A 19725-nucleotide genomic window follows, 5' to 3' on the forward strand; every position below is an offset into this window, starting at 1 on the left:
TCCGATCTGATAGTCCGTGCTGGTGCAAACGTCGTCGAACTGTTCGTGTAGATGGTTGTTGTTTTACAAACGTCCCCATCTGTTGACTCAGGGATCGAGACGTGGCTGCTCTACCCGTTATAGCCATGTGGATAAGATGCCTTTCATCTCGACTGCTAGTGATACGAGGCCGTCGGGATCCAGCACGGCGTTCCGTATTACCCTCCTGAACCCACCGATTCCATATTCTGCTAACAGCCATTGGATCTCGACTAACGCGAGCAGCAATGTCGGGATACGATAAACCGCAATGGCGATAGGCTACAATCCCACCTTTATCAAAGTCGGAAACGTGATGGTACGTACGCATTTCTCCTCCTTACACGAGGCATCGCAACAACGTTTCACCATGCAACGCCGGTCAACTGCTGTTTGTGTAGAGAAATCGGTTGGAAACTTTCCTCATGTCAGCACGTTGTAGGTGTCTCCACCGGCGCCAACCTTCTGTGGATGCTCTGAAAAGCTAATCATTTGCATTTCACAGCATCTTCTTCCTGTCGGTTAAATTTCGCGTCTGCAGCACTTCATCTTCGTGGTGTAGCAATTTTAATGGTCAGTAGTGTAGTATAGTCTCGAATAAAAAACAGCCCACAGTTGCACTAATTATGTTTATTGTAAACTTTGACCATGGGGCCTCCTATAATAATATAAAATGCTATATTATTATAGCGGAAACCACGGTCAAGGCTTAGAATAAACGTAATTAGTGCAACTGTGCGCTGTTTTTCATTCGAGACAATTTCGTAACGGTTGTCGGTATTGCTGCCATGATGAAAATAATAAACAGTTTAGAGTATCAAGTATAATATCACACCAGATTCCTATCGCAGGCCCTATCAGAAGCGCAAAAAGCAATGAGTTCTACATTCTTTTGTCTAACAGTCTATTTCCTTTCATTCATTACAAACGCTCGCAGATTCTTGTTTAAGGACTTGCGGGCATTAAGTTCTTCATCAGGGTAAGCCTTATTTTATTGTGCTAATTACGGTATGGAAAAATGAAACAAAGACGAGTTTCCCTAGAGCAGTGAAGATATTTGCACATGGCTGTATTCAGCAATATCTGTCAGCTGCCCTAACACTTTACAGAATTGACACGGCAGGCAACAGAACTGCGAGTGCATTTCAGACGGCATTAACTTCGCTTTCCGAGTCATATTCAATCCAAAATGAGGTGTTGTTAAGGTAGCTGGGCAACGGCCTTGCCGTAGTGTATACACCGGTTCCCGTCAGATCACCAAAGTTAAGCGCTGTCGGGCGTGGTCGGAACTTGGATGGGTGACCATTCGGGCTACCATGCGCTGGTGCCATTTTTCGGGATGCATTCAGCCTCGTGATGCCAATTGAGGAGCTACTCGACCGAGTAGTAGCGGCTCCGGTCACAGAGAAGCATCATAATGTCCAGGAGAGCGGTGTGCTGACCACATGCCCCTGCTATCCGCATCCTCCATGAGGATGACACGGCGGTCGGATGGTATAGATGGGCCACTTGTGCCCTGAAGGCGGAGTGTTTTTAAGGTAGCTGAGTGTTCTAGCAATTACACTTTGATGATTCCCATATGAGTATTCCGATAACAAAAAGAACCCGTTAGTGTGAAATCATTGGGAACTACCTTAATATCAAACTCGAGACAGTACGTGGCCTCTTCCCTTCATTGGGTAACCTCTTACTGTTATTTAGGATTCTCTCTGTCCTAGGCGTAATGCAAATGGAACTTCACATTCATGAGGCGCTTTCTGCTATTCTTGACAAACATCAGCAACTTGTATTCACCGCGTGTATGATGATAATGGTACAGGCTGTCAGTGGATGTTGTGGTGTTATGCTGTCTTACTGCTTACAGTAGTAGCCGGCCGGGGGTGGCCGGAGCGGTTCTAGGCGCTAAAGTCTGAAACCGCGCGACCGCTAAGGGCGCAAGTTCGAATCCTGCCTCGGGCATGGATTTGTGTGATGTCCTTAGGTTAGTTAGGTTTAAGTAGTTCTAAGTTCTAGGGGACTAATGACCACAGATGTTAAGTCCCATAGTGCTCAGAGTAACTTGCACCATTTTTTTACTTGTTACTGTTGTTGTGGTCTTCAGTCCTGAGACTGGTTTGATGCAGCTCTCCATGCTACTCTATCCTGAGCAAGCTTCTTCATCTCTCAGTACCCACTGCAAACTACATCCTTCTGAATCTGTTTAGTGTATTCATCTCTTGGTCTCCCTCTACGATTTTTACACTCCACGCTGCCCTCCAACGCTGAACTTGTGACTACTTCAGGCCTCAGAACATGTCCTACCAACCGATCCCTTCTTCTAGTCAAGTTGTGCCACAAACTTCTCTTCTAACCAATCCTATTCAATACCTCCTCATTAGTTATGTGATCTACCCACCTAATCTTCAACATTCTTCTGTAGCACCACATTTCAAAAGCTTCTATTCTCTTCTTGTCCAAACTGTCTATTGTCCATGTTTCACTTCCATACATGGCTACACTCCATACAAATACTTTCAGAAACGTCTTCCTGACGCTTAAAACTCGATGTTAACAAATTTCTCTTCTACAGAAACGCTTTCCTTGCCATTGCCAGTCTACATTTTATATCCTCTCTACTTCGACCATCATCAGTTATTTTGTACCCCAAACAGCAAAACTCCGTTACTATTTTAAGTGTCTCATTTCCTAATCTAATTCCCTCAGCATCACCCGACTTAATTCAACTACATTCCATTATCCTCGTTTTGCTTTTGTTGATGTTCATCTTATATCCTCTTTTCAAGACACTGTCCATTCCGTTCAACTGCTCTCCCAAGTCCTTAGCTGTCTCTGACAGAATTACAATGTCATCGGCGAACCTTAAAGTTTTTATTTCTTCTCCATGGGTTTTAATACCTACTCCGAATTTTTCTTTTGTTTCCTTTGCTGCTTGCTCAATATACAGATTGAATAACATCGGGGATAGGCTACAACCGTGTCGCACTCCCTTCCCAACCTCTGCTTCCCTTTCATGCCCCTCGACTCTTATAACAGCCATCTGGTTTCTGTACAGTTTTGCTTACAGTAACGTTAATGGTGGCGCACATAATCTAGCCCTGTCTGCCTACTTAAGTAAAGATAGTGTGGTGGCGTCGTCGCTTCTCTTTATTTGGCATCAGCTTGACTAATCTGATTCAATGAACGTAGTATTCCATGATACAGTATGACTACAGAGATCATCGTGCGGGTATTACATTAATTCTGCAGTGAATTGCTTGACAAATATTATCGTCAGGTATGCAACTGAAATGACTCACTACATAGGTACTCAACCTTGCACGTAGTTAAGTGATCAGCTCGCTGCAATTCTACTTCTACTGTTCGTAAATACTTGTATACTGACCATTCGTTATTTGACTAAATATGCTCTACAATCTAATTCGAATACATACGACATGGGTTTGCGCCATCACAAAGCAGTGACTAAGGAATGGATGCCGTTGAAGTCCCGTTATGTTGATGGCAAGAAGTTCCCATATCACTTGTATTGTGTCAAAAAAACAGTAGCATCTTAAATATCGAAGGATAGACGTCCACACTGTGACAGGGCGTTGAAATACACCAACGGCAGCAAATGAAAATTTGTGCTTGCCGGGGTTCGAACATGGATCGATTGTTTCCGAGGCAGACGCGCTGACCATTGCACTATCACGACACAACGCCCAATTTGCCTGCGGGACCTACCTACACACACTCCTCTTCAGATGCAAATTCCAATCTTTTCCGCATGGCACATAACCGGTAGCCCCGTGTCCATTATTCCACTCGCTCACAGCCACACTGTATTCCCGCGAGGGTTCGGACGATGACATGCGTCTAGCACTGAAAACTTTCGGTGACCCGTTGAAACCCGGATAATCATACAGGATGTTTCAGGAGGAATGACAAATATTGTAGGAGGTGGTAGTGTAGACAAATTGCAGAAAAAATGCGATATAACGTGTGTGCAATTTCTACTGAGTACATGCAGTTGGTGAAACGCCCGCTAAACCCGCTGGGCAGAACAGGTGATTAGGATTGTGGAAATGGCCAAATAAGGTGTCGGTCAGGTTCACTCAAAATTGTAATTTGTTGTAATTTTATAACACCTTTTAACCAAAACTGCACATAGCTGAAGCTTTAGAACTAAGAGTCTCAAAAAGGCAATTATTTCACGGCTGAAGGCCTCCAAACAAGAAATCTTAAAGCAATAAGATAAATCTCAAGTGGTAAAAACATGCAGTTAAAAATTGCAAATAAAATAATTAACATAAATACACACAGCTAGGCTGAAAGCCTCAAGGAAAGGCTGAATACACAAACATAAAGAAGATGCAGTACAAATGGCTGAAGGCCCACAATAATATTTTCAAGATTTTAAAATAAATTAGCATAACCTTTCAAAGGCAGAAGGCCGCAATGTGTCTTTTTTTTTGTTTTAGAATAAGGATTTAAGTGGCTGAAGGCCCACATTTGATTTTCCAAAATTCAAAAATACATAAAATGCAGTGAAAACAAGAATTTTCTAAATCATTGGCTATGATAGATTGTAAACAGACAGTTAGACAAAGGTGGGAAGGACAATAAAGGAAACGGCACTCAGAAGCCTCCAGGGAGATCGGTCTGCCCTCGATCTCTTAGGTGAGACAGGTGGTGAGCCCAGCTATACCTGATCCGTCGGAACCCAACCAGGGGACAGCCACGGACGGACCGACGAAACGACTTGCTTGCCACCAATCGGTACACGAGGACTCAAACACGAAAGGCTACGAACATGATTAGCCACAATGAAATATGTGTCAGCTGTCACCGTGTTGGACAGCGACAACAGGTGAGGAAAGGACGCTGCCTGAAATTACATTAGTGGCCAGCGCAGGTGACCAGAACACTAACGGCCACAAGGCAGAAAATTCCACTGGTGCACGTAAATTTGAAATACGGTAAGATAGTAACTTCACCGAAAAGGAACACTGTCTGAATTTATGTCACTGGCCAGGGCAGGTAACCAACACACTAACGGCCGCAAGGCAGAAAATTCCGTTGGTGCACTTGAATTGTAGTCAACCAATATAGTTTATTGCACAACATGGAGACTAAATTTCAGCAACGCAAACACTTGCTGTTGCTCACAGGGAAACCTCCCCAACAGCGAACCACCGAAACGAACCAAACAACATGAGTGGACGTGGCTTGGGTAGTTGAAAGCACTACTCAACTTTGACGTTCCGGCTCGGTGACCTACGAAGCTCGTAGCGCTCGGACATCTCCAGACACGCTCCGACACTGCGCACAGTGCGAAGATAACTTCCCTGGTCCGCAACAACAGACCGACTCACTCAGAACGCTGACAACATCTAAAATAGCCGTCAGTGGAAACAACAGCAATTACACACACAAGCTGGCAAACACTTGTACGAGGACCTGAACGATTTTTTTTTTTTTTTTTTTTTTTCGTCCGTCTACTGACAGGTTTGATGTGATCCGCCACGAATTCCTTTCCTGTGCTAACCTCTTCATATCAGAGTAGCACTTGCAACCTACGTCCTCAATTATTTGCTTGACGTGTTCCAATCTCTGTCTTCCTCTACAGTTTTTGCCCTCTACAGCTCCCTCTAGTACCATGGAAGTCAATCCCTCATGTCTTAGCAGATGTCCTATCATCCTGTCCCTTCTCCTTATCAGTGTTTTCCACATATTCCTTTCCTCTCCGATTTTGCGTAGAACCTCCTCATTCCTTACCTTATCAGTCCACCTAATTTTCAACATTCGTCTATAGCACCACATCTCAAATGCTTCGATTCTCTTCTGTTCCGGTTTTCCCACAGTCCATGTTTCACTACCATACAATGCTGTACTCCAGACGTACATCCTCAGAAATTTCGTCCTCAAATTAAGGCCGGTATTTGATATTAGTAGACTTCTCTTGGCCAGAAATGCCTTTTTTGCCATAGCGAGTCTGCTTTTGATGTCCTCCTTGCTCCGTCCATCATTGGTTATTTTACTGCCTAGGTAGCAGAATTCCTTAACTTCACTGACTTCGTGACCATCAATCCCGATGTTAAGTTTCTCGCTGTTCTCATTTCTACTACTTCTCATTACCTTCGTCTTTCTCCGATTTACTCTCAAACCATACTGTGTACTCATTAGACTGTTCATTCCGTTCAGCAGATCATTTAATTCTTCTTCACTTTCACTCAGGATAGCAATGTCATCAGCGAATCGTATCATTGATATCCTGTCACCTTGTATATTAATTCCACTCCTGAGCCTTTCTTTTATTTCCATCATTGCTTCCTCGATGTACAGATTGAAGAGTAGGGGCGAAAGGCTACAGCTTTGTAATTACACTTTAGCCCCTACAGAAATGCGAATAAGACTCATTGGCATATAATGGGGATATTCCGGCCGTTGCCACCCACAACTTTGAGACTAAGCTATAGTCACTTCCGAGGTCACTCACAGAACACATCAGCTGGTATCCTTCTTTTTAGTATAACTGAAACTTGGCAACAACGCATAATATGTTTGCCGATTCTGTGATCGACGAGTTACTTCCTCGATGGCACGGAACTATCGTCCTAAATTCAAAAAAAAAAAAAAAAAAAAAAAAAAAAAATGGTTCAAATGGCTCTGAACACTGTGGGAGTTAACGTCTGAGGGCATCAGTTCGCTGTAACTTAAAAACTACTTAAACATAACTACTTTGAGGACATCACACACATCCACGCCCGTAGCAGCAGCGAGGTTCCGGAATTAAGCGCCTAGAATCGCTCGGCCACAGTGGCCGCCTTGCTAAATTCACTTGATACTATCCTGTCATTTCAGTTGAATAATGTGAGTGATGTTCTCGTGAGGTGTGATATATTAGTTAATGCTCTTGAGTCCATGAAAATCGTTCCACGAGGGATATACAACTACTTATATTGCGATTTATCTATCATAGGGGCTACTGGGCCAATAAGTAAGACAACTAACTATACCGCACCTCTTCGCTGTCTCTGAGGTAACGTGCTTGCCTACCGGCTCCAAGTTGCTTTTTGTCCACCTTTCGAGACTCGCTGAAAGCCGTATTTTTAATTATTTTGTAGCAAAGCTACTAGCGCTGATATGGTAGCTCAGCGTGTTCGGTCAGAGGGTTAGCTGCCTCCTGTAATAAAAAAAACTATTATGTAAACGATGAATATCAACAAGTGTCATAGGACGTCGGCCCTGCACAAATACAACGATCAATTACGAACAAAATGAGACAAATAAAAAGCGGTAACTTGCTTGCCTACCAGGTACAAGTAGCTTATGTTCACCTTTTGAGACGCCTTGAGAGCCGTATTTTTAATTATTTTAGAGCAAAGCTACAAGCAGGCAGATAGAAACTCAGTAAGTGAATCGTAAGACAATGCTGGTGCAAAATTCGTCTTGCTACTCTCAGTACCCCTTAGTGTAGGAGCGAAAACCCTATAGTATTGCAAAATTCATAATGCCACTTTTGTTTTCTACCGACATATTTTGTTGTTGTTGTGAATACATAATTTTATTTATAATCTGCCAAATTTTCATAATACTTGAGTATGACAGGACAACAAGTAAATACAGACCTTTTCGAAGTCAAAACATTAATTTCTTGAACACAACAGTAATCATCAAAGAGAAATTAATCAGCAACAGTATATTCTTTCACAATATCTAAAACAATCCGACATTGCTAAAGTGGTTTACAAATCCTAGGCCTGTAGAAACCTACTGCTTCTAACGATATCATTCAACCAGTGCAATTTGAAGAGCATTTTCGTCTAGATAGCCGGCTGGTGTGGCCGAGCGGTTCTAGGCGCTTCAGTCTGGAACCGCGCGACCGCTACGGTCGCCGGTTCGAATCCTGCCTCGGGCAGGGATGTGTGTGATGCCCGTAGGTCCGAGTGGACTTTTCGTCTTGAAATGAATGGCCTTAATGGTTAATCGATCAAGAATGGGAAAAGTAAAAGTTTACGAGTATACAATCAGAGAATAACCCAGGGTTCGGTGTGGGACAGCGGTGGGGTGGGTGGACTGCTGTGGCCTGTTGTGGGGTTGTGAACCAATGAGGGCTAAGGCGGGGACAAAGCCTCTCCGCCGTTTCTAGGTCCCATGTTCAATAAACACAGACGCAATACGATCAGAGGGATAAGTGCCTCAGAGATGACTTCCCTATCAATTTCCTGGACAGTTTTGCTTCTCAAATCAACAGAGCGTTATCATGCAGTACCACACGTGATGTAGATATGTCGGTCGATTTTCTTACACTGCAACCGAAAGGTGTCTCAGTTGTTGCCAACATGTTCCAGCTGTGATGGACACACCCTTGGGAAAGAATTCGTAGTGTAAAACCTAGTTTTGGAGCTATCAGATGGAAAGTACACTACTGACCATTAAAATTGCTACACCAAGAAGAAATGCAAATGATAAACGGGTATTCATTGGACAAATATATTATACTGGAACTAACATGTGATTACATTTACACGCAATTGGGGTGCATAGATCCTGAGAAATCAGTACCCAGAACAACCACCTCAAAATGTTGGAACCTGTGAGGCAATACTGACCCTACGGCTTCTCTTAGAACCTAGATTAAGGAAAGGCAAACCTACGTTTCTAGCATTTGTAGACTTAGAGAAAGCTTTTGACAGTGTTGACTGGAATACTCTCTTTCAAATTCTGAAGGTGGCAGGGGTAAAACATAGGGAGCGAAAGGCTATTTACAAATGTACAGAAACCAGATGGCAGTTATAAGAGTCGAGGGGCATCAAACGGAAGCAGCGGTTGGGAAGAGAGTGAGACAGGGTTGTAGCCTGTCCCCGATGTTATTCAATCTGTATATTGAGCAAGCAATAAAGGAAACAAAAGAAAAATTGGGAGTAGGTATTAAAATCCACGGAGAAGAAATAAAAACTGAGGTTCGCCGGTGACACTGTAATTCTGTCAGAGACAACTAAGGACTTGGAAGAGCAGTTGAACGGAATGGACAGTGTCTTGAAAGGAGGATATAAGATGAACATCAACAAAAGCAAAACGAGGATAATGGAATGTAGTTGAATTAAGTCGGGTGATCCTGAGGGAATTAGATTAGGAAAAGAGACACTTAAAGGAGTTTTGCTATTTGGGGAGCTAAATAACTGATGATGGTCGAAGCAGAGAGGATATAAAATGTAGACTGGCAATGGCAAGGAAAGCGTTTCTGAAGAAGAGAAATTTGTTAACATCGAGTATAGATTTAAGTGTCAGGAAGTCATTTCTGAAAGTATTTGTATGGAGTGTAGCCATATACGGAAGTGAAACGTGGACGATAAATAGTTTGGACAAGAAGAGAATAGAAGCTTTCGAAAAATGGTGCTACAGAAGAATGCTGAAGATTAGATGGGTTGATCACATAACTAATGAGGAGGTATTGAATAGGATTGGGGAGAGGAGAAGTTTGTGGCACAACTTGACCAGAAGAAGGGATCGGTTGGTAGGACATGTTATGAGGCATCAAGGGATCACAAATTTAGCATTCTAGGGCAGCGTAGAGGGTAAAAATCGTAGAGGGGGACCAAGAGATGACTACACTAAGCAGATTCAGAAGGATGTTGGTTGCAGTGGGTTCTGGGAAATGAAGAAGCTTGCACAGGATAGAGTAGCATGGAGAGCTGCATCAAACCAGTCTGAGGACTGAAGACCACAACAACAACAACATGGAGTATTGGAAAGACCTAATTCATTCTCTCTCCTCATGTTAGGCTGGTGTGTAGCATTATCATCAACACATGAGCAATTATGTATAAAATGTGCAAGTGGATCAAACCGTCAGAAATCCAAGGTGTGATCAAAAGGTAACAGGAGCTTTTATTTCTCTCCAAAAAATTTTATTTGTTGATCAAAGTAAAATTGTCCCCTTCAAAGTAATCCCCCCCCAACCCCAGATATAAGGCACTTGTGCCAGCATTCTTTCCAAACTTGGAAACACTTCTGGAACTCACTTTCCATTATGATGAGCAGTCCTCCAGTGATTCTGTTTTTATCTCATCAATGGTGACAAAATGATACCCTTTCATGGTTCTCTTCAGCCTTGGGAATAGAAAGAAGTAGCAGGGGCCCATGTCCGTGTCAAAATTTAGCACGGACTTCAATGCGAGATGTTCACAATAGTTTTCACAATGAAACTTTGTCTTGAAAGCTGGCAGAAAACCTAAAGAGATTCTGGTCGTATGTAATGTATGCTGGTGGCAAAACACAATCAATGCCTTCTCTGCGCGATCACAATGGAAATACTATTGACGACAGTGTTGCTAAAGCAGAGTTATTAAACATAGCCTTCTGAAATTCCTTTACCAAAGAAGACAAAGTAAATATTCCAGACTTCAAATCAAGAACAGTTGCCATCATGAGTAACTCAGAAGTAGATATCATCAGAGTAGTGAAGTAACTTACATCACTCAATAAAAGCAATTCTTCCAGTCCAGACTGTACACCAGTTAGGTTCCTTTCAGAGTATGCTGTTACAATAGCTCCATACTTAACAATCCTACACGACCGCTCGCTAGACGAAGGATCTGTGCCCAAAGACTGGAAAGTAGCACAGGTCACACCAATATTAAAAAAAGGTAGCAGGCATAATGCACTAAATTAAAGGCCCATATCATTGACAACAATATGCAGCAGCATTTTGGAACATATGTTGTGTTCGAACGTTATGAACTACCTCGAGAAGAATGGTCTACTGACATACAGTCAACACAGATTTAGAAAACATCATTCCAGTGAAACAGAACTGGCCCGTTACTCATACAAAGTGCTAAGTGCTACTGAAAAGGGTTTTCAGATTGATTACATATTTCTAAATTTCCAGAATGCTTTTGACACTCTCCCACACAAGTGGCTTGTAGTGAAAGTGCATGCTTATGGAATATCGTTTCTGTTATGTGACTGGATTTGTGATTCCTGCGAGAGAGGTCACAGATCACAGTGACTGATGGAAAGTCATTGAGTAAATCACAAGCAATTTCTGGTGTTCCACAACGTTGCGTTATAGGCCCTCTGCTGTTCCTTATCTATATAAATGATTTAGGAGACAATCTGAGCAGCTGTCATAGGTTGTTTGCATATGATGCTGCCATTTCTTCTCTAGTAAAATCATCAGAAGATGAAAACAAATTACAAAACGATTTAGAAAATATATCTTCACAGTTCAAAAACTGGCAATTAAACCTAAATAATGAAAAGAGTGAGGTCATCCACATGAGTACTAATAGGAATCCGGTAAACTTCGGTTACATGATATATCAGTCAAATCTAAAGGCCATAAATTCAACTATATATCCAGGAATTACAATTACAAATAACTTAAATCGGAAAGAACACACAGAAAATGCTGTGGGAAAGGCAAACCAAAGACTGTGTTTTATTGGCAGAGCACTTAGAAAATGTAACAAGTCTACTAAAGACTACCTACACTTAGTATGTCAGTCCTCTTTTGGAGTACTGCTACATGGTCTGGGATCCTTACCAGATAGGATTAATGGAGTACATCAAGAAAGTTCAATGAAGAAATAGGGGAGAGAGGGTCACGGACGTGATACAGGATCATTAAAATAAAGGCGTTTTTTGTTGCAGCAGAATCTTCTCATAGAATTTCAATCATCAACTTTCTTCTCAGAATGAAAAACTATTTTCTGACATTGTCCTACATAGGGAAAAACAATCATTATAATAAATTAAGGGAAATCAGAACTTGCATGGAAAGGTATAGGAGTTCATTTTTCCCACACACAGTTCAATGGAATAATGGAGAATTATTGTGAAGATGGTTCGATGAACCCTCTGTCAGGCACTTCAGTGTGATTTGCAGAGTATCCATGTAGATCTAAGTGGTGGAGGCAACATAATGGTTTTATCTTTTGCCAAAAAATAATGAACAGACATTGAAATGTGAGCGGGAGCTTTACCATGATGCAATTTCCACAACTGGTATGTCACAATTCTGGCCAATTTCTTTCAACTGCTTCATGAAAGCGCTCCATAGCTCCCCGGTAGTATTCCTTATTGATCATATGACCATAAGGCAAAAACGCATAATGCTCTATCCGTTTGTAATCGAAGAAAATAGTGAGAAGAAACTTCACATGTGATGGAATTTGTCAAAATCTTGAATCTTCAGGCAGTTTCCATAGGGACGATTGGGTCTTGGTTTCGACATCATACCCATACATCCATGTTTTGTCAGTTCTGGAGCATTGTCAGCTTCATCTATCAATTCCTGAACGATTTCCAAGCAATGTTGTTCTCAGTCAAAACTCAACAATTTCATAACAAACATTGCTGCTATATGTTTCATGCCAAAACATCTGAAACACTGCCTGGCATGAGACAAAGGATATGTTGACATCAATAACAACCTCTCTGATGGTGAGACAGCCATTTTCCAGAACCATCTTCTTTACTTCTTTCACACTGTCATCAATAACTGATGTGCTCGGGCGTCCACTTTCAAATTTTTAGACTGCCCGTGAACTCTTGTCTCAACCATAATAGATTTGGCAACATATTGAATGCAGTGCTACACTCTATTCCCTTTCTCTAACAAAATTTAATGAAAACTCTTTGATCCATCTTTTTCAAAAGTAAAAATTTGCCAAGCACTTGAAAACGCGTATAACATTTTCTACTGTCAACAATAAACTAAATATCCAAAATAGCGGAAAATGTAACCATACACCAGGAACAAATGTACCAATAAGGTACAAAACAAAAATTGAAAATCGGATGTATTCATCACGGGAGATTAAAAGAATAGCAAAAGATATTTTTCCCCTTGAAACTCATGGCAATTTTCAGAGTTATTTCACTTCTTCTGAAAAAATCATAATGCAAATATTCTGCAAAGGTGGTGTTCTGAAACTGGAGGAATAAAGAATGCATTTCAGACTTCATGGCCATCAGGAGGAGCACACTTAAGAATTTGTATCCCAGATTTTTCTTGAGTAAAATCATATTTGTGATACTGAACTCATACAGTTGTGAATGCACATTCAAGTCTGCCAAGAATTCACGGAAAGATCAAACTGCCCATTCTGTTTTAGATTTTCCGTGGTTCTCCTAAATCATTTCAGGCAAATGCTAGCATAGTCCCTTCAGCAAGACCATGTCCAACTACCTGCCCTATCTTCGTACAAATATCCTTATATATTCTATGTGTATGTATATTTGAGCTATTTACACACATCAAAAAACGATTTGCATCATCTCGGTACCGAGAGTTCCGGAACCTGTACAGAAAATTGGAATAAAGATCGACATAAACATCGTTTCCGCCCTTTTTGTTGCTCATGAAAACCACAAATTGCATATTGTACCACCATACAGCGAGACCTTCAGGGCTGGTAGTCCATATTGCTGTACACACCGGTACCTCTAATAACCAGTAGCATGTCCTCGTGCATTGATATATGCCTGTATTCATCGTGGCATACTATCCACAAGTTCGTCAAGGCACTGTTGATAAAGACTGTCCCACTCCTCAACGACGATTCGGCGTAGATCCCTCAGAGTGGTTGGTGGATCCTGTTGTCCATACACAGCCCTTTTCAATCTATCCCAGGCATGTTCGATAGGGTTCATATCTGGAGAACATGCTGACCACCCTAGTAGAGCAGTGTTGCTATTCTGAAGGAAGTCATTCACAAGATGTGCATGATAGGTGCACGAAGACAAATGACTTGCCAATATGCTGCCGGTATGGTTGCACTATTGGTCGGAGGATGGCATTTGCATGTCACACAGCCATTATGACCCCTTCCATGACCATCAGCGGCATACGTCGGCCCTACATACTGCCACCCCAAAATAGCAGGGAACCTCCATCTTGCTGCACTCGCTGGACAGTGTGTCTAAGGCGTTCAGCCTCACTAGGCTGCCTCCAAACATGTCTCTAAAGATTGTCTGGTTGAAGGCATATGCGACACTCATCGGTGAAGAGAGCGTAATGCCAGTCCTGAGCGGTGCACGCTGCATGTTGTTGGGCCCATCTGTATTGCACTGTATGGTATTGTGGTTGCAAAGACGGACCTTGCCATGGACGTTGGGAGTGAAGTTGCACATCATACAGCCTATTGCGAACAGTTTGAGTCATAACACGACCTGCGGCTGCACAAAAAGCATTATTCAACATGGTGGCGTTAGTGTCAGGGTTCCTCCGAGCCATAAGCCGTAGGTAGGGGTCATCCACTGCAGCAGCAGCCCTTGGGAAGCCTGAGCAAGGTATGTCACGACAGTTCCTGTCTCTCTGTGTCTCGTCCAGGACTGAACAACATCGCTTTGGTTCACTCCAAGGCACCTGGACACTTCCCTTCTTGAGAGCCCTTCCTGGCACAAAGTAACAATGTGGACACGATTGAACCGCGGTATTGACCATCTAGGCATGGTTGAACTAGAGACAACACAAGCCGTGTAACTCCTTCCTGGTGGAATGACTGGAACTGATCGGCTGTCGGACCCCCTCCATGTAATAGGTGCTGCACATGCATGCTTGTTTACATCTTTGGGTGAGTTTAGTGACATTTCTGAACAGCCAAAGGGACTGTGTCTGTGATACAGTATCCACAATCAATGTCTATCTTCAGGAGTTCTGGTAATGGGGTGACGCAAAACTGTTTTTTATGTATGTATTATAACAATACTATGATGACAAATCCAATACCATCATAATATAGTCCTTGGCTGGCTGCATGGATGGATAGATGGATGTATAAATGAATGAATAACTAAATATAAAATTTTTACTTAAAATCACGTAATTCTTTCACATTAAAGTGTCTCCAAAAGGGCCTTACCAAAGATCATCAGAGAATAAAGAATAGTTCACAGATGTAGAGGAGTGAAAAGTGGAAACAGTTTTCAAGGAGCCAAACTAACAAAGAAGGAAAATAAGGGTTAATTTCCTGTCAATGACAAGAGAACACTTTCAAAATACATCATAACTGCACTGAGTGATTTAGGGAAACATGGGAAGCCTAAATATGGATGACTGATGGGGGATTTGACCCTTGTTGAACCAAAATCAGACTCGATACAGATTGCCTAAGCTAGTGTTCATGTATAAGCTTGTGATCTTCGATTTATGTACCTGAATGACCAGACTGCTGAACTCTATCAGCAAGCTGATGAAATTGTACTCCAAGTCTTGATTAGAGAGAAAAAATTAACATAACTATACAAAATATACAGCAATATTAAGGATTCATTCATAAAAAAGAAACTGGTGTAGGATGATAATCAGTGAGTCTGTCTTTCAAAAACCTAAAAAGAGTGGCTGAAAATGACTGGAGGTTTTGAAAGCATCAGAAACACACATCTTAATTTAAAAGATGCAAAGAGAGAACTTGAGAAGCTGAAACAAACAAAAAAAAGTAGGTCAGGAAAAACAGTGAGGCGCATAACGCTGTGGGAAACATACATTACAGTGTTGTTAAGATAATTTGCAACTTTTGACAGTGGCAAGGATCCAATGGAGTGCAGCAGTGTTGCCAACACGTGCTGAGCAGAAGTCACAGAAGCTACTGATGCTTTATAGCACATGGTATTGCTGACTGATGCAGCAGCAAACGAGCTAACAACACCTACCTAACTGTTGGTGGAGTCGCATCACTGGTAATATTGGAGCAATGTTGTTAGCCCTCTTCCACCCATCTGAACATCAACAGAGAAAAGTTATCTTAATCACACTACTCCAAGCCAGTTAAACTTACTTCCTTTGGCCACATATCCCATAAGAATAATAACACAAGGACCCTAACATAACTCTGAAAGCTCAACGGGAAAACAATACACATAAAGAAATGGTTGAAGATTTAATGATGAATTGGGTAACGAAACTAGTGCACTGTATATGAACATACTTAAACAAAAGACCAATGACTACAGAGTGCCAAAAATGCTGTTTGTGTCCACCAAAAAGAAGCCATAGGCTGAGTAAGGAAAAAAACTTCCACCCAGAATATTAAAGGCCTGTGGGAAGGAAGACGATTGGGGACTGGCATAAACGTTGTACAAAGAGGTTCTGATCTGATAAAACAGAGAGGATGAGTTTACTAAAGGGATGAGAAGAAAAGTCTCCCTGGATTCTGGATCAAGGAGGACAGCATGCATCTTATACTGCGTTTGTTCTTGCTACATCTCGCAGCACTATCCTGGTTAGTTAGACGCATGTTCCATGGATCATGGTATTATCCTCTCACTATGATATGGAACAAGTCAGTCTTATGATCATAGTACACCCTCTCAGCAGAAAACAAGGCAACATACCGACCATTTACAGGATATCTTAAGTTTTTCTCTTTTTTAACATACATACACTGATTTATACTAAACTATGTTCAGTGTCTCTCTATCCCGCTCTTGAAAAACACAACACACACACACACACACACACACACACACACACACACACACACACACACACACACAAGGGTATTGTATTACAACACATTCAGAAATTCTTCTACTGAGAAGCAGTGTTGTCAAGAGGATATGATTTCAATTTGTGTTTGAAGTTAACTATATTATCCATTGAATTCTTAAATTCTTATCTCTCTGAGTATTTGGTCAATGACCTTTATGATTGAACACCTCATCTATTCAGTGCCACATCCAAAAAAAAGTGTTACTTTTTCCAACAAACAAAGAAAATTATTTTGTGCTCTTACTTGAGCTTCCCTGGTACGTTTGTTTGTTGAAGCAGCTGCTCCAACAAAGTGCCTCAATCTTGCTTTGTCAGACACACGCATTCTGTATGTGGAAATACTTGAGCAGCTACAGCTAGAACAAACACAAGAGGAAAAGATGAAAATATAGAAAAAGGAAACTTTTAACACAACTTAGTTTCACATTTATACTAGGCAGTGTCAAGGAATTAGCTTACAGTGCACTTTTAACAATTTGCTCCATACTGTCATTTGACCACAAAACGGACTCCCATATGAATGACACAGAAATAAACATACCTGTCGTAGAGAAACAACTGAAACATTTCAAAACAAACAAATCATCACGTCCAAATGGAATCCCAGTTTGGTTCTACAAAGATTACTCTACGGCACTGGCCCCTTATCTAGCTTGCACTTATCGTGAATCTCTTGCCCAGCACAAAATCCCACGTGACAGGAAAAATGTGCAGGTGACTCCAGCATATATGAAAAGTAAAAAAATTGACCCACAAAATTATAGGTCAATATCCCTAACTTCTGTCTGCTGCAGAATCTTTGAACATATTCTCAGTTCGAATATAATAAACTTTCTTGAGACTAAGGTGCTTATGTTCACAAATCAGTATGGATTTAGAAAGCATTGCTCGTGCGAAACTCAGCTTGCCCATTTCTCACATGATATACTAAGAACCATTGATGAAGGGCAACAGGCAGACCCCATATTTCTAAATTTCTGGAAAGGAATTGAGCGGGTGCCCATTGCAGGCTCTTAACAAAGGAACGAGCATATGGAATAAGTTCACAGATATGTCAGTGGCCCACAGAATTTTTGAGTAATAGAACCCAGTATGTTCTCCTTGGCGGTGAGTGTTCATTAGAGACTATGGTATTGTAGGGAGTGCCGCAGGGAAGTGTGATAGAACCACTGTTGTCCTCTATATACATAAACAATTTGGTGGACAGGGTGGGCAGCAGTCTGCTCTTGTTTGCTGACGATGCCGTGATGTATGGTAAGGTTTTAAAGTTGAGTGACTGAAGGAAGAACAAGATGATTTAGACAAAATTTCCAGTTTGTGTGTTGAATGGCAGATAGCCCTAAATGCGGAAAAATGTAAGTTAATGCAGATGAATAGGAAGAACAAACCTGTAATGTTTGGATGCAGTATTACTAGTGCCCTGCTTGACAGTCAAATTATTTCAATAACTGGGCGTAACACTGCAAAGCAATATGAGGTGGAATGAGCATATGAAAAGTGTGGTAGGGAAGAATGGTTTACCTGTAAAGGAGACCTTATATAGAACACCGGTGCGGCCTATTCTTGAGTACTGTTTAAGTATTAGTGATCTCTCCCAGGTCAGACTGAAGGAACGCATCGAGGTAATTCAGAGGCGGGCTGCTAGATTTGTTACCAGTAGGTTTGAACAATATGTAAGTGTTACAGAACTGTTTCGGGAACTCAAATGGGAATCCATGGAGGAAAGGCAATGTTCTTTTCGAGAAACACTATTGAAAAAATTCAGAGAACCAGCATTTGAAGCTGGCTGCCGAACGATTCTACTGCATCCCACATACATTGTGCATAAGGACTACAAAGGGGCTCATATGACAGTCTTTTCCTCGCTCTATTTCGAGTGGGGCAGGAGAGGAAATGAGAAGTAGTGATACAGGGTACCCTCCGCCACGTAGAGTACAGTGGCTTGTAGAGTATCTATGTAGATGTAAATGTAGATACAGTTTTTTCTAGTGACATGGACTTTAATTACTCAAGTTAACTGATTCAAAGGCTGAGTTTATGTAATGAAATGGATTGTCTGCTGGTCCTGCAGTTAACGTACCCTTCAAGGAGTTGCAGAAGAAATGCCGTTGGAAAGCTCTGATACTTTTGTGGAGCTAAGGGTTTTTGGAGGAAAGGTCCATGATTGTGTTTTGTATCACTTTAGATGAGAGGGGGTTTTGAGGGTGGGACAGTCCCACAGAAGTATCAGTTCTTTCGAAAGGCCTTACCTTTGCCTCACTCTCAAATTCAGTCATGCTGGACTTGTTTAACAACCTTCGCCCAATTCCTACAGTGAAAACATTTTTGCCATCAACCCTACCAATCAGACTCAACCAAAGACCAATGTGGAGCCCTGCCTGACCCAGTCCACTCCTCCATCCAACTGTGCCCCCCCCCCACCTCTCCCCTGCCCTCAAATCACCCCCTGATAACTTTATAGAATTTCTTAACCTCGAACCTTGTGTCGCCATCATTCCCCAAACCCCTCAAGGTGCAAGCTCACCTTACAGTCACACAAAAACCACAATCCACCACCTAAAAACAGATCCCAACATTATAATACTACCTGCTCACAAAAGGCTCCACCACTGTTGTTTGAATCGCAAGGATTACCTGGCAGAAGAGCTTCATCAGTTGTCAGATTTGTTTGCCTACAAAACCTGCCATGGTGACCCCATTCTGAAAATCCTGCAGGATCTCCAGTCTGTCCTCAAATCCTTAGGCTGGTCCCAGAACCTCTTCCTAGGGTCTACATCTCTTCTCAACCCTACTACTTCCCATACTTCTACCTTCTACATGCTTCCTCAAGTCCATAAACCCAACCGCCCAGAACACTGTAATGTGGCCAATTACTGTGCCCCCCCCTGAAAGACTCTCTGCTATCATAGACCAACACTCCAACTTCTTACCTATGACATACTCCCCTATATAAAAGATACCAATCATTTCCTCCACCAACTCTATACAGTTTATGTTCCTTTACCTCACTGTGCCCTGCTTGTCACTACTGAGGCCTCCTCCCATTACACTAACATCTCTAATGCCCATGGTCTTGCTGCTATTGAACACTACCTTCCTCAATTGCCAACAGATTCCAAACCTACAATCTCATTCCTGGTCACCATGACCAACAATAACCTCACTCCCAATTACTTCTCCTTTGAAGGCATCACCTACAAACAAATCCGGGTACAATAATGGAC

General features: G+C 41.9%; 1 pseudogene; it reads left to right on the forward strand.

Moving 5' to 3' along the window:
* The first annotated feature begins 1230 nt into the window (after nt 1-1230).
* LOC126293859 (5S ribosomal RNA) lies at nt 1231-1348 on the forward strand (annotated as a pseudogene).
* The last annotated feature ends 18377 nt before the right edge of the window (nt 1349-19725 follow it).

Source organism: Schistocerca gregaria, chromosome 10 (assembly GCF_023897955.1).
Source record: "Schistocerca gregaria isolate iqSchGreg1 chromosome 10, iqSchGreg1.2, whole genome shotgun sequence".
Taxonomy (NCBI): Eukaryota; Metazoa; Arthropoda; class Insecta; order Orthoptera; family Acrididae; genus Schistocerca; species Schistocerca gregaria.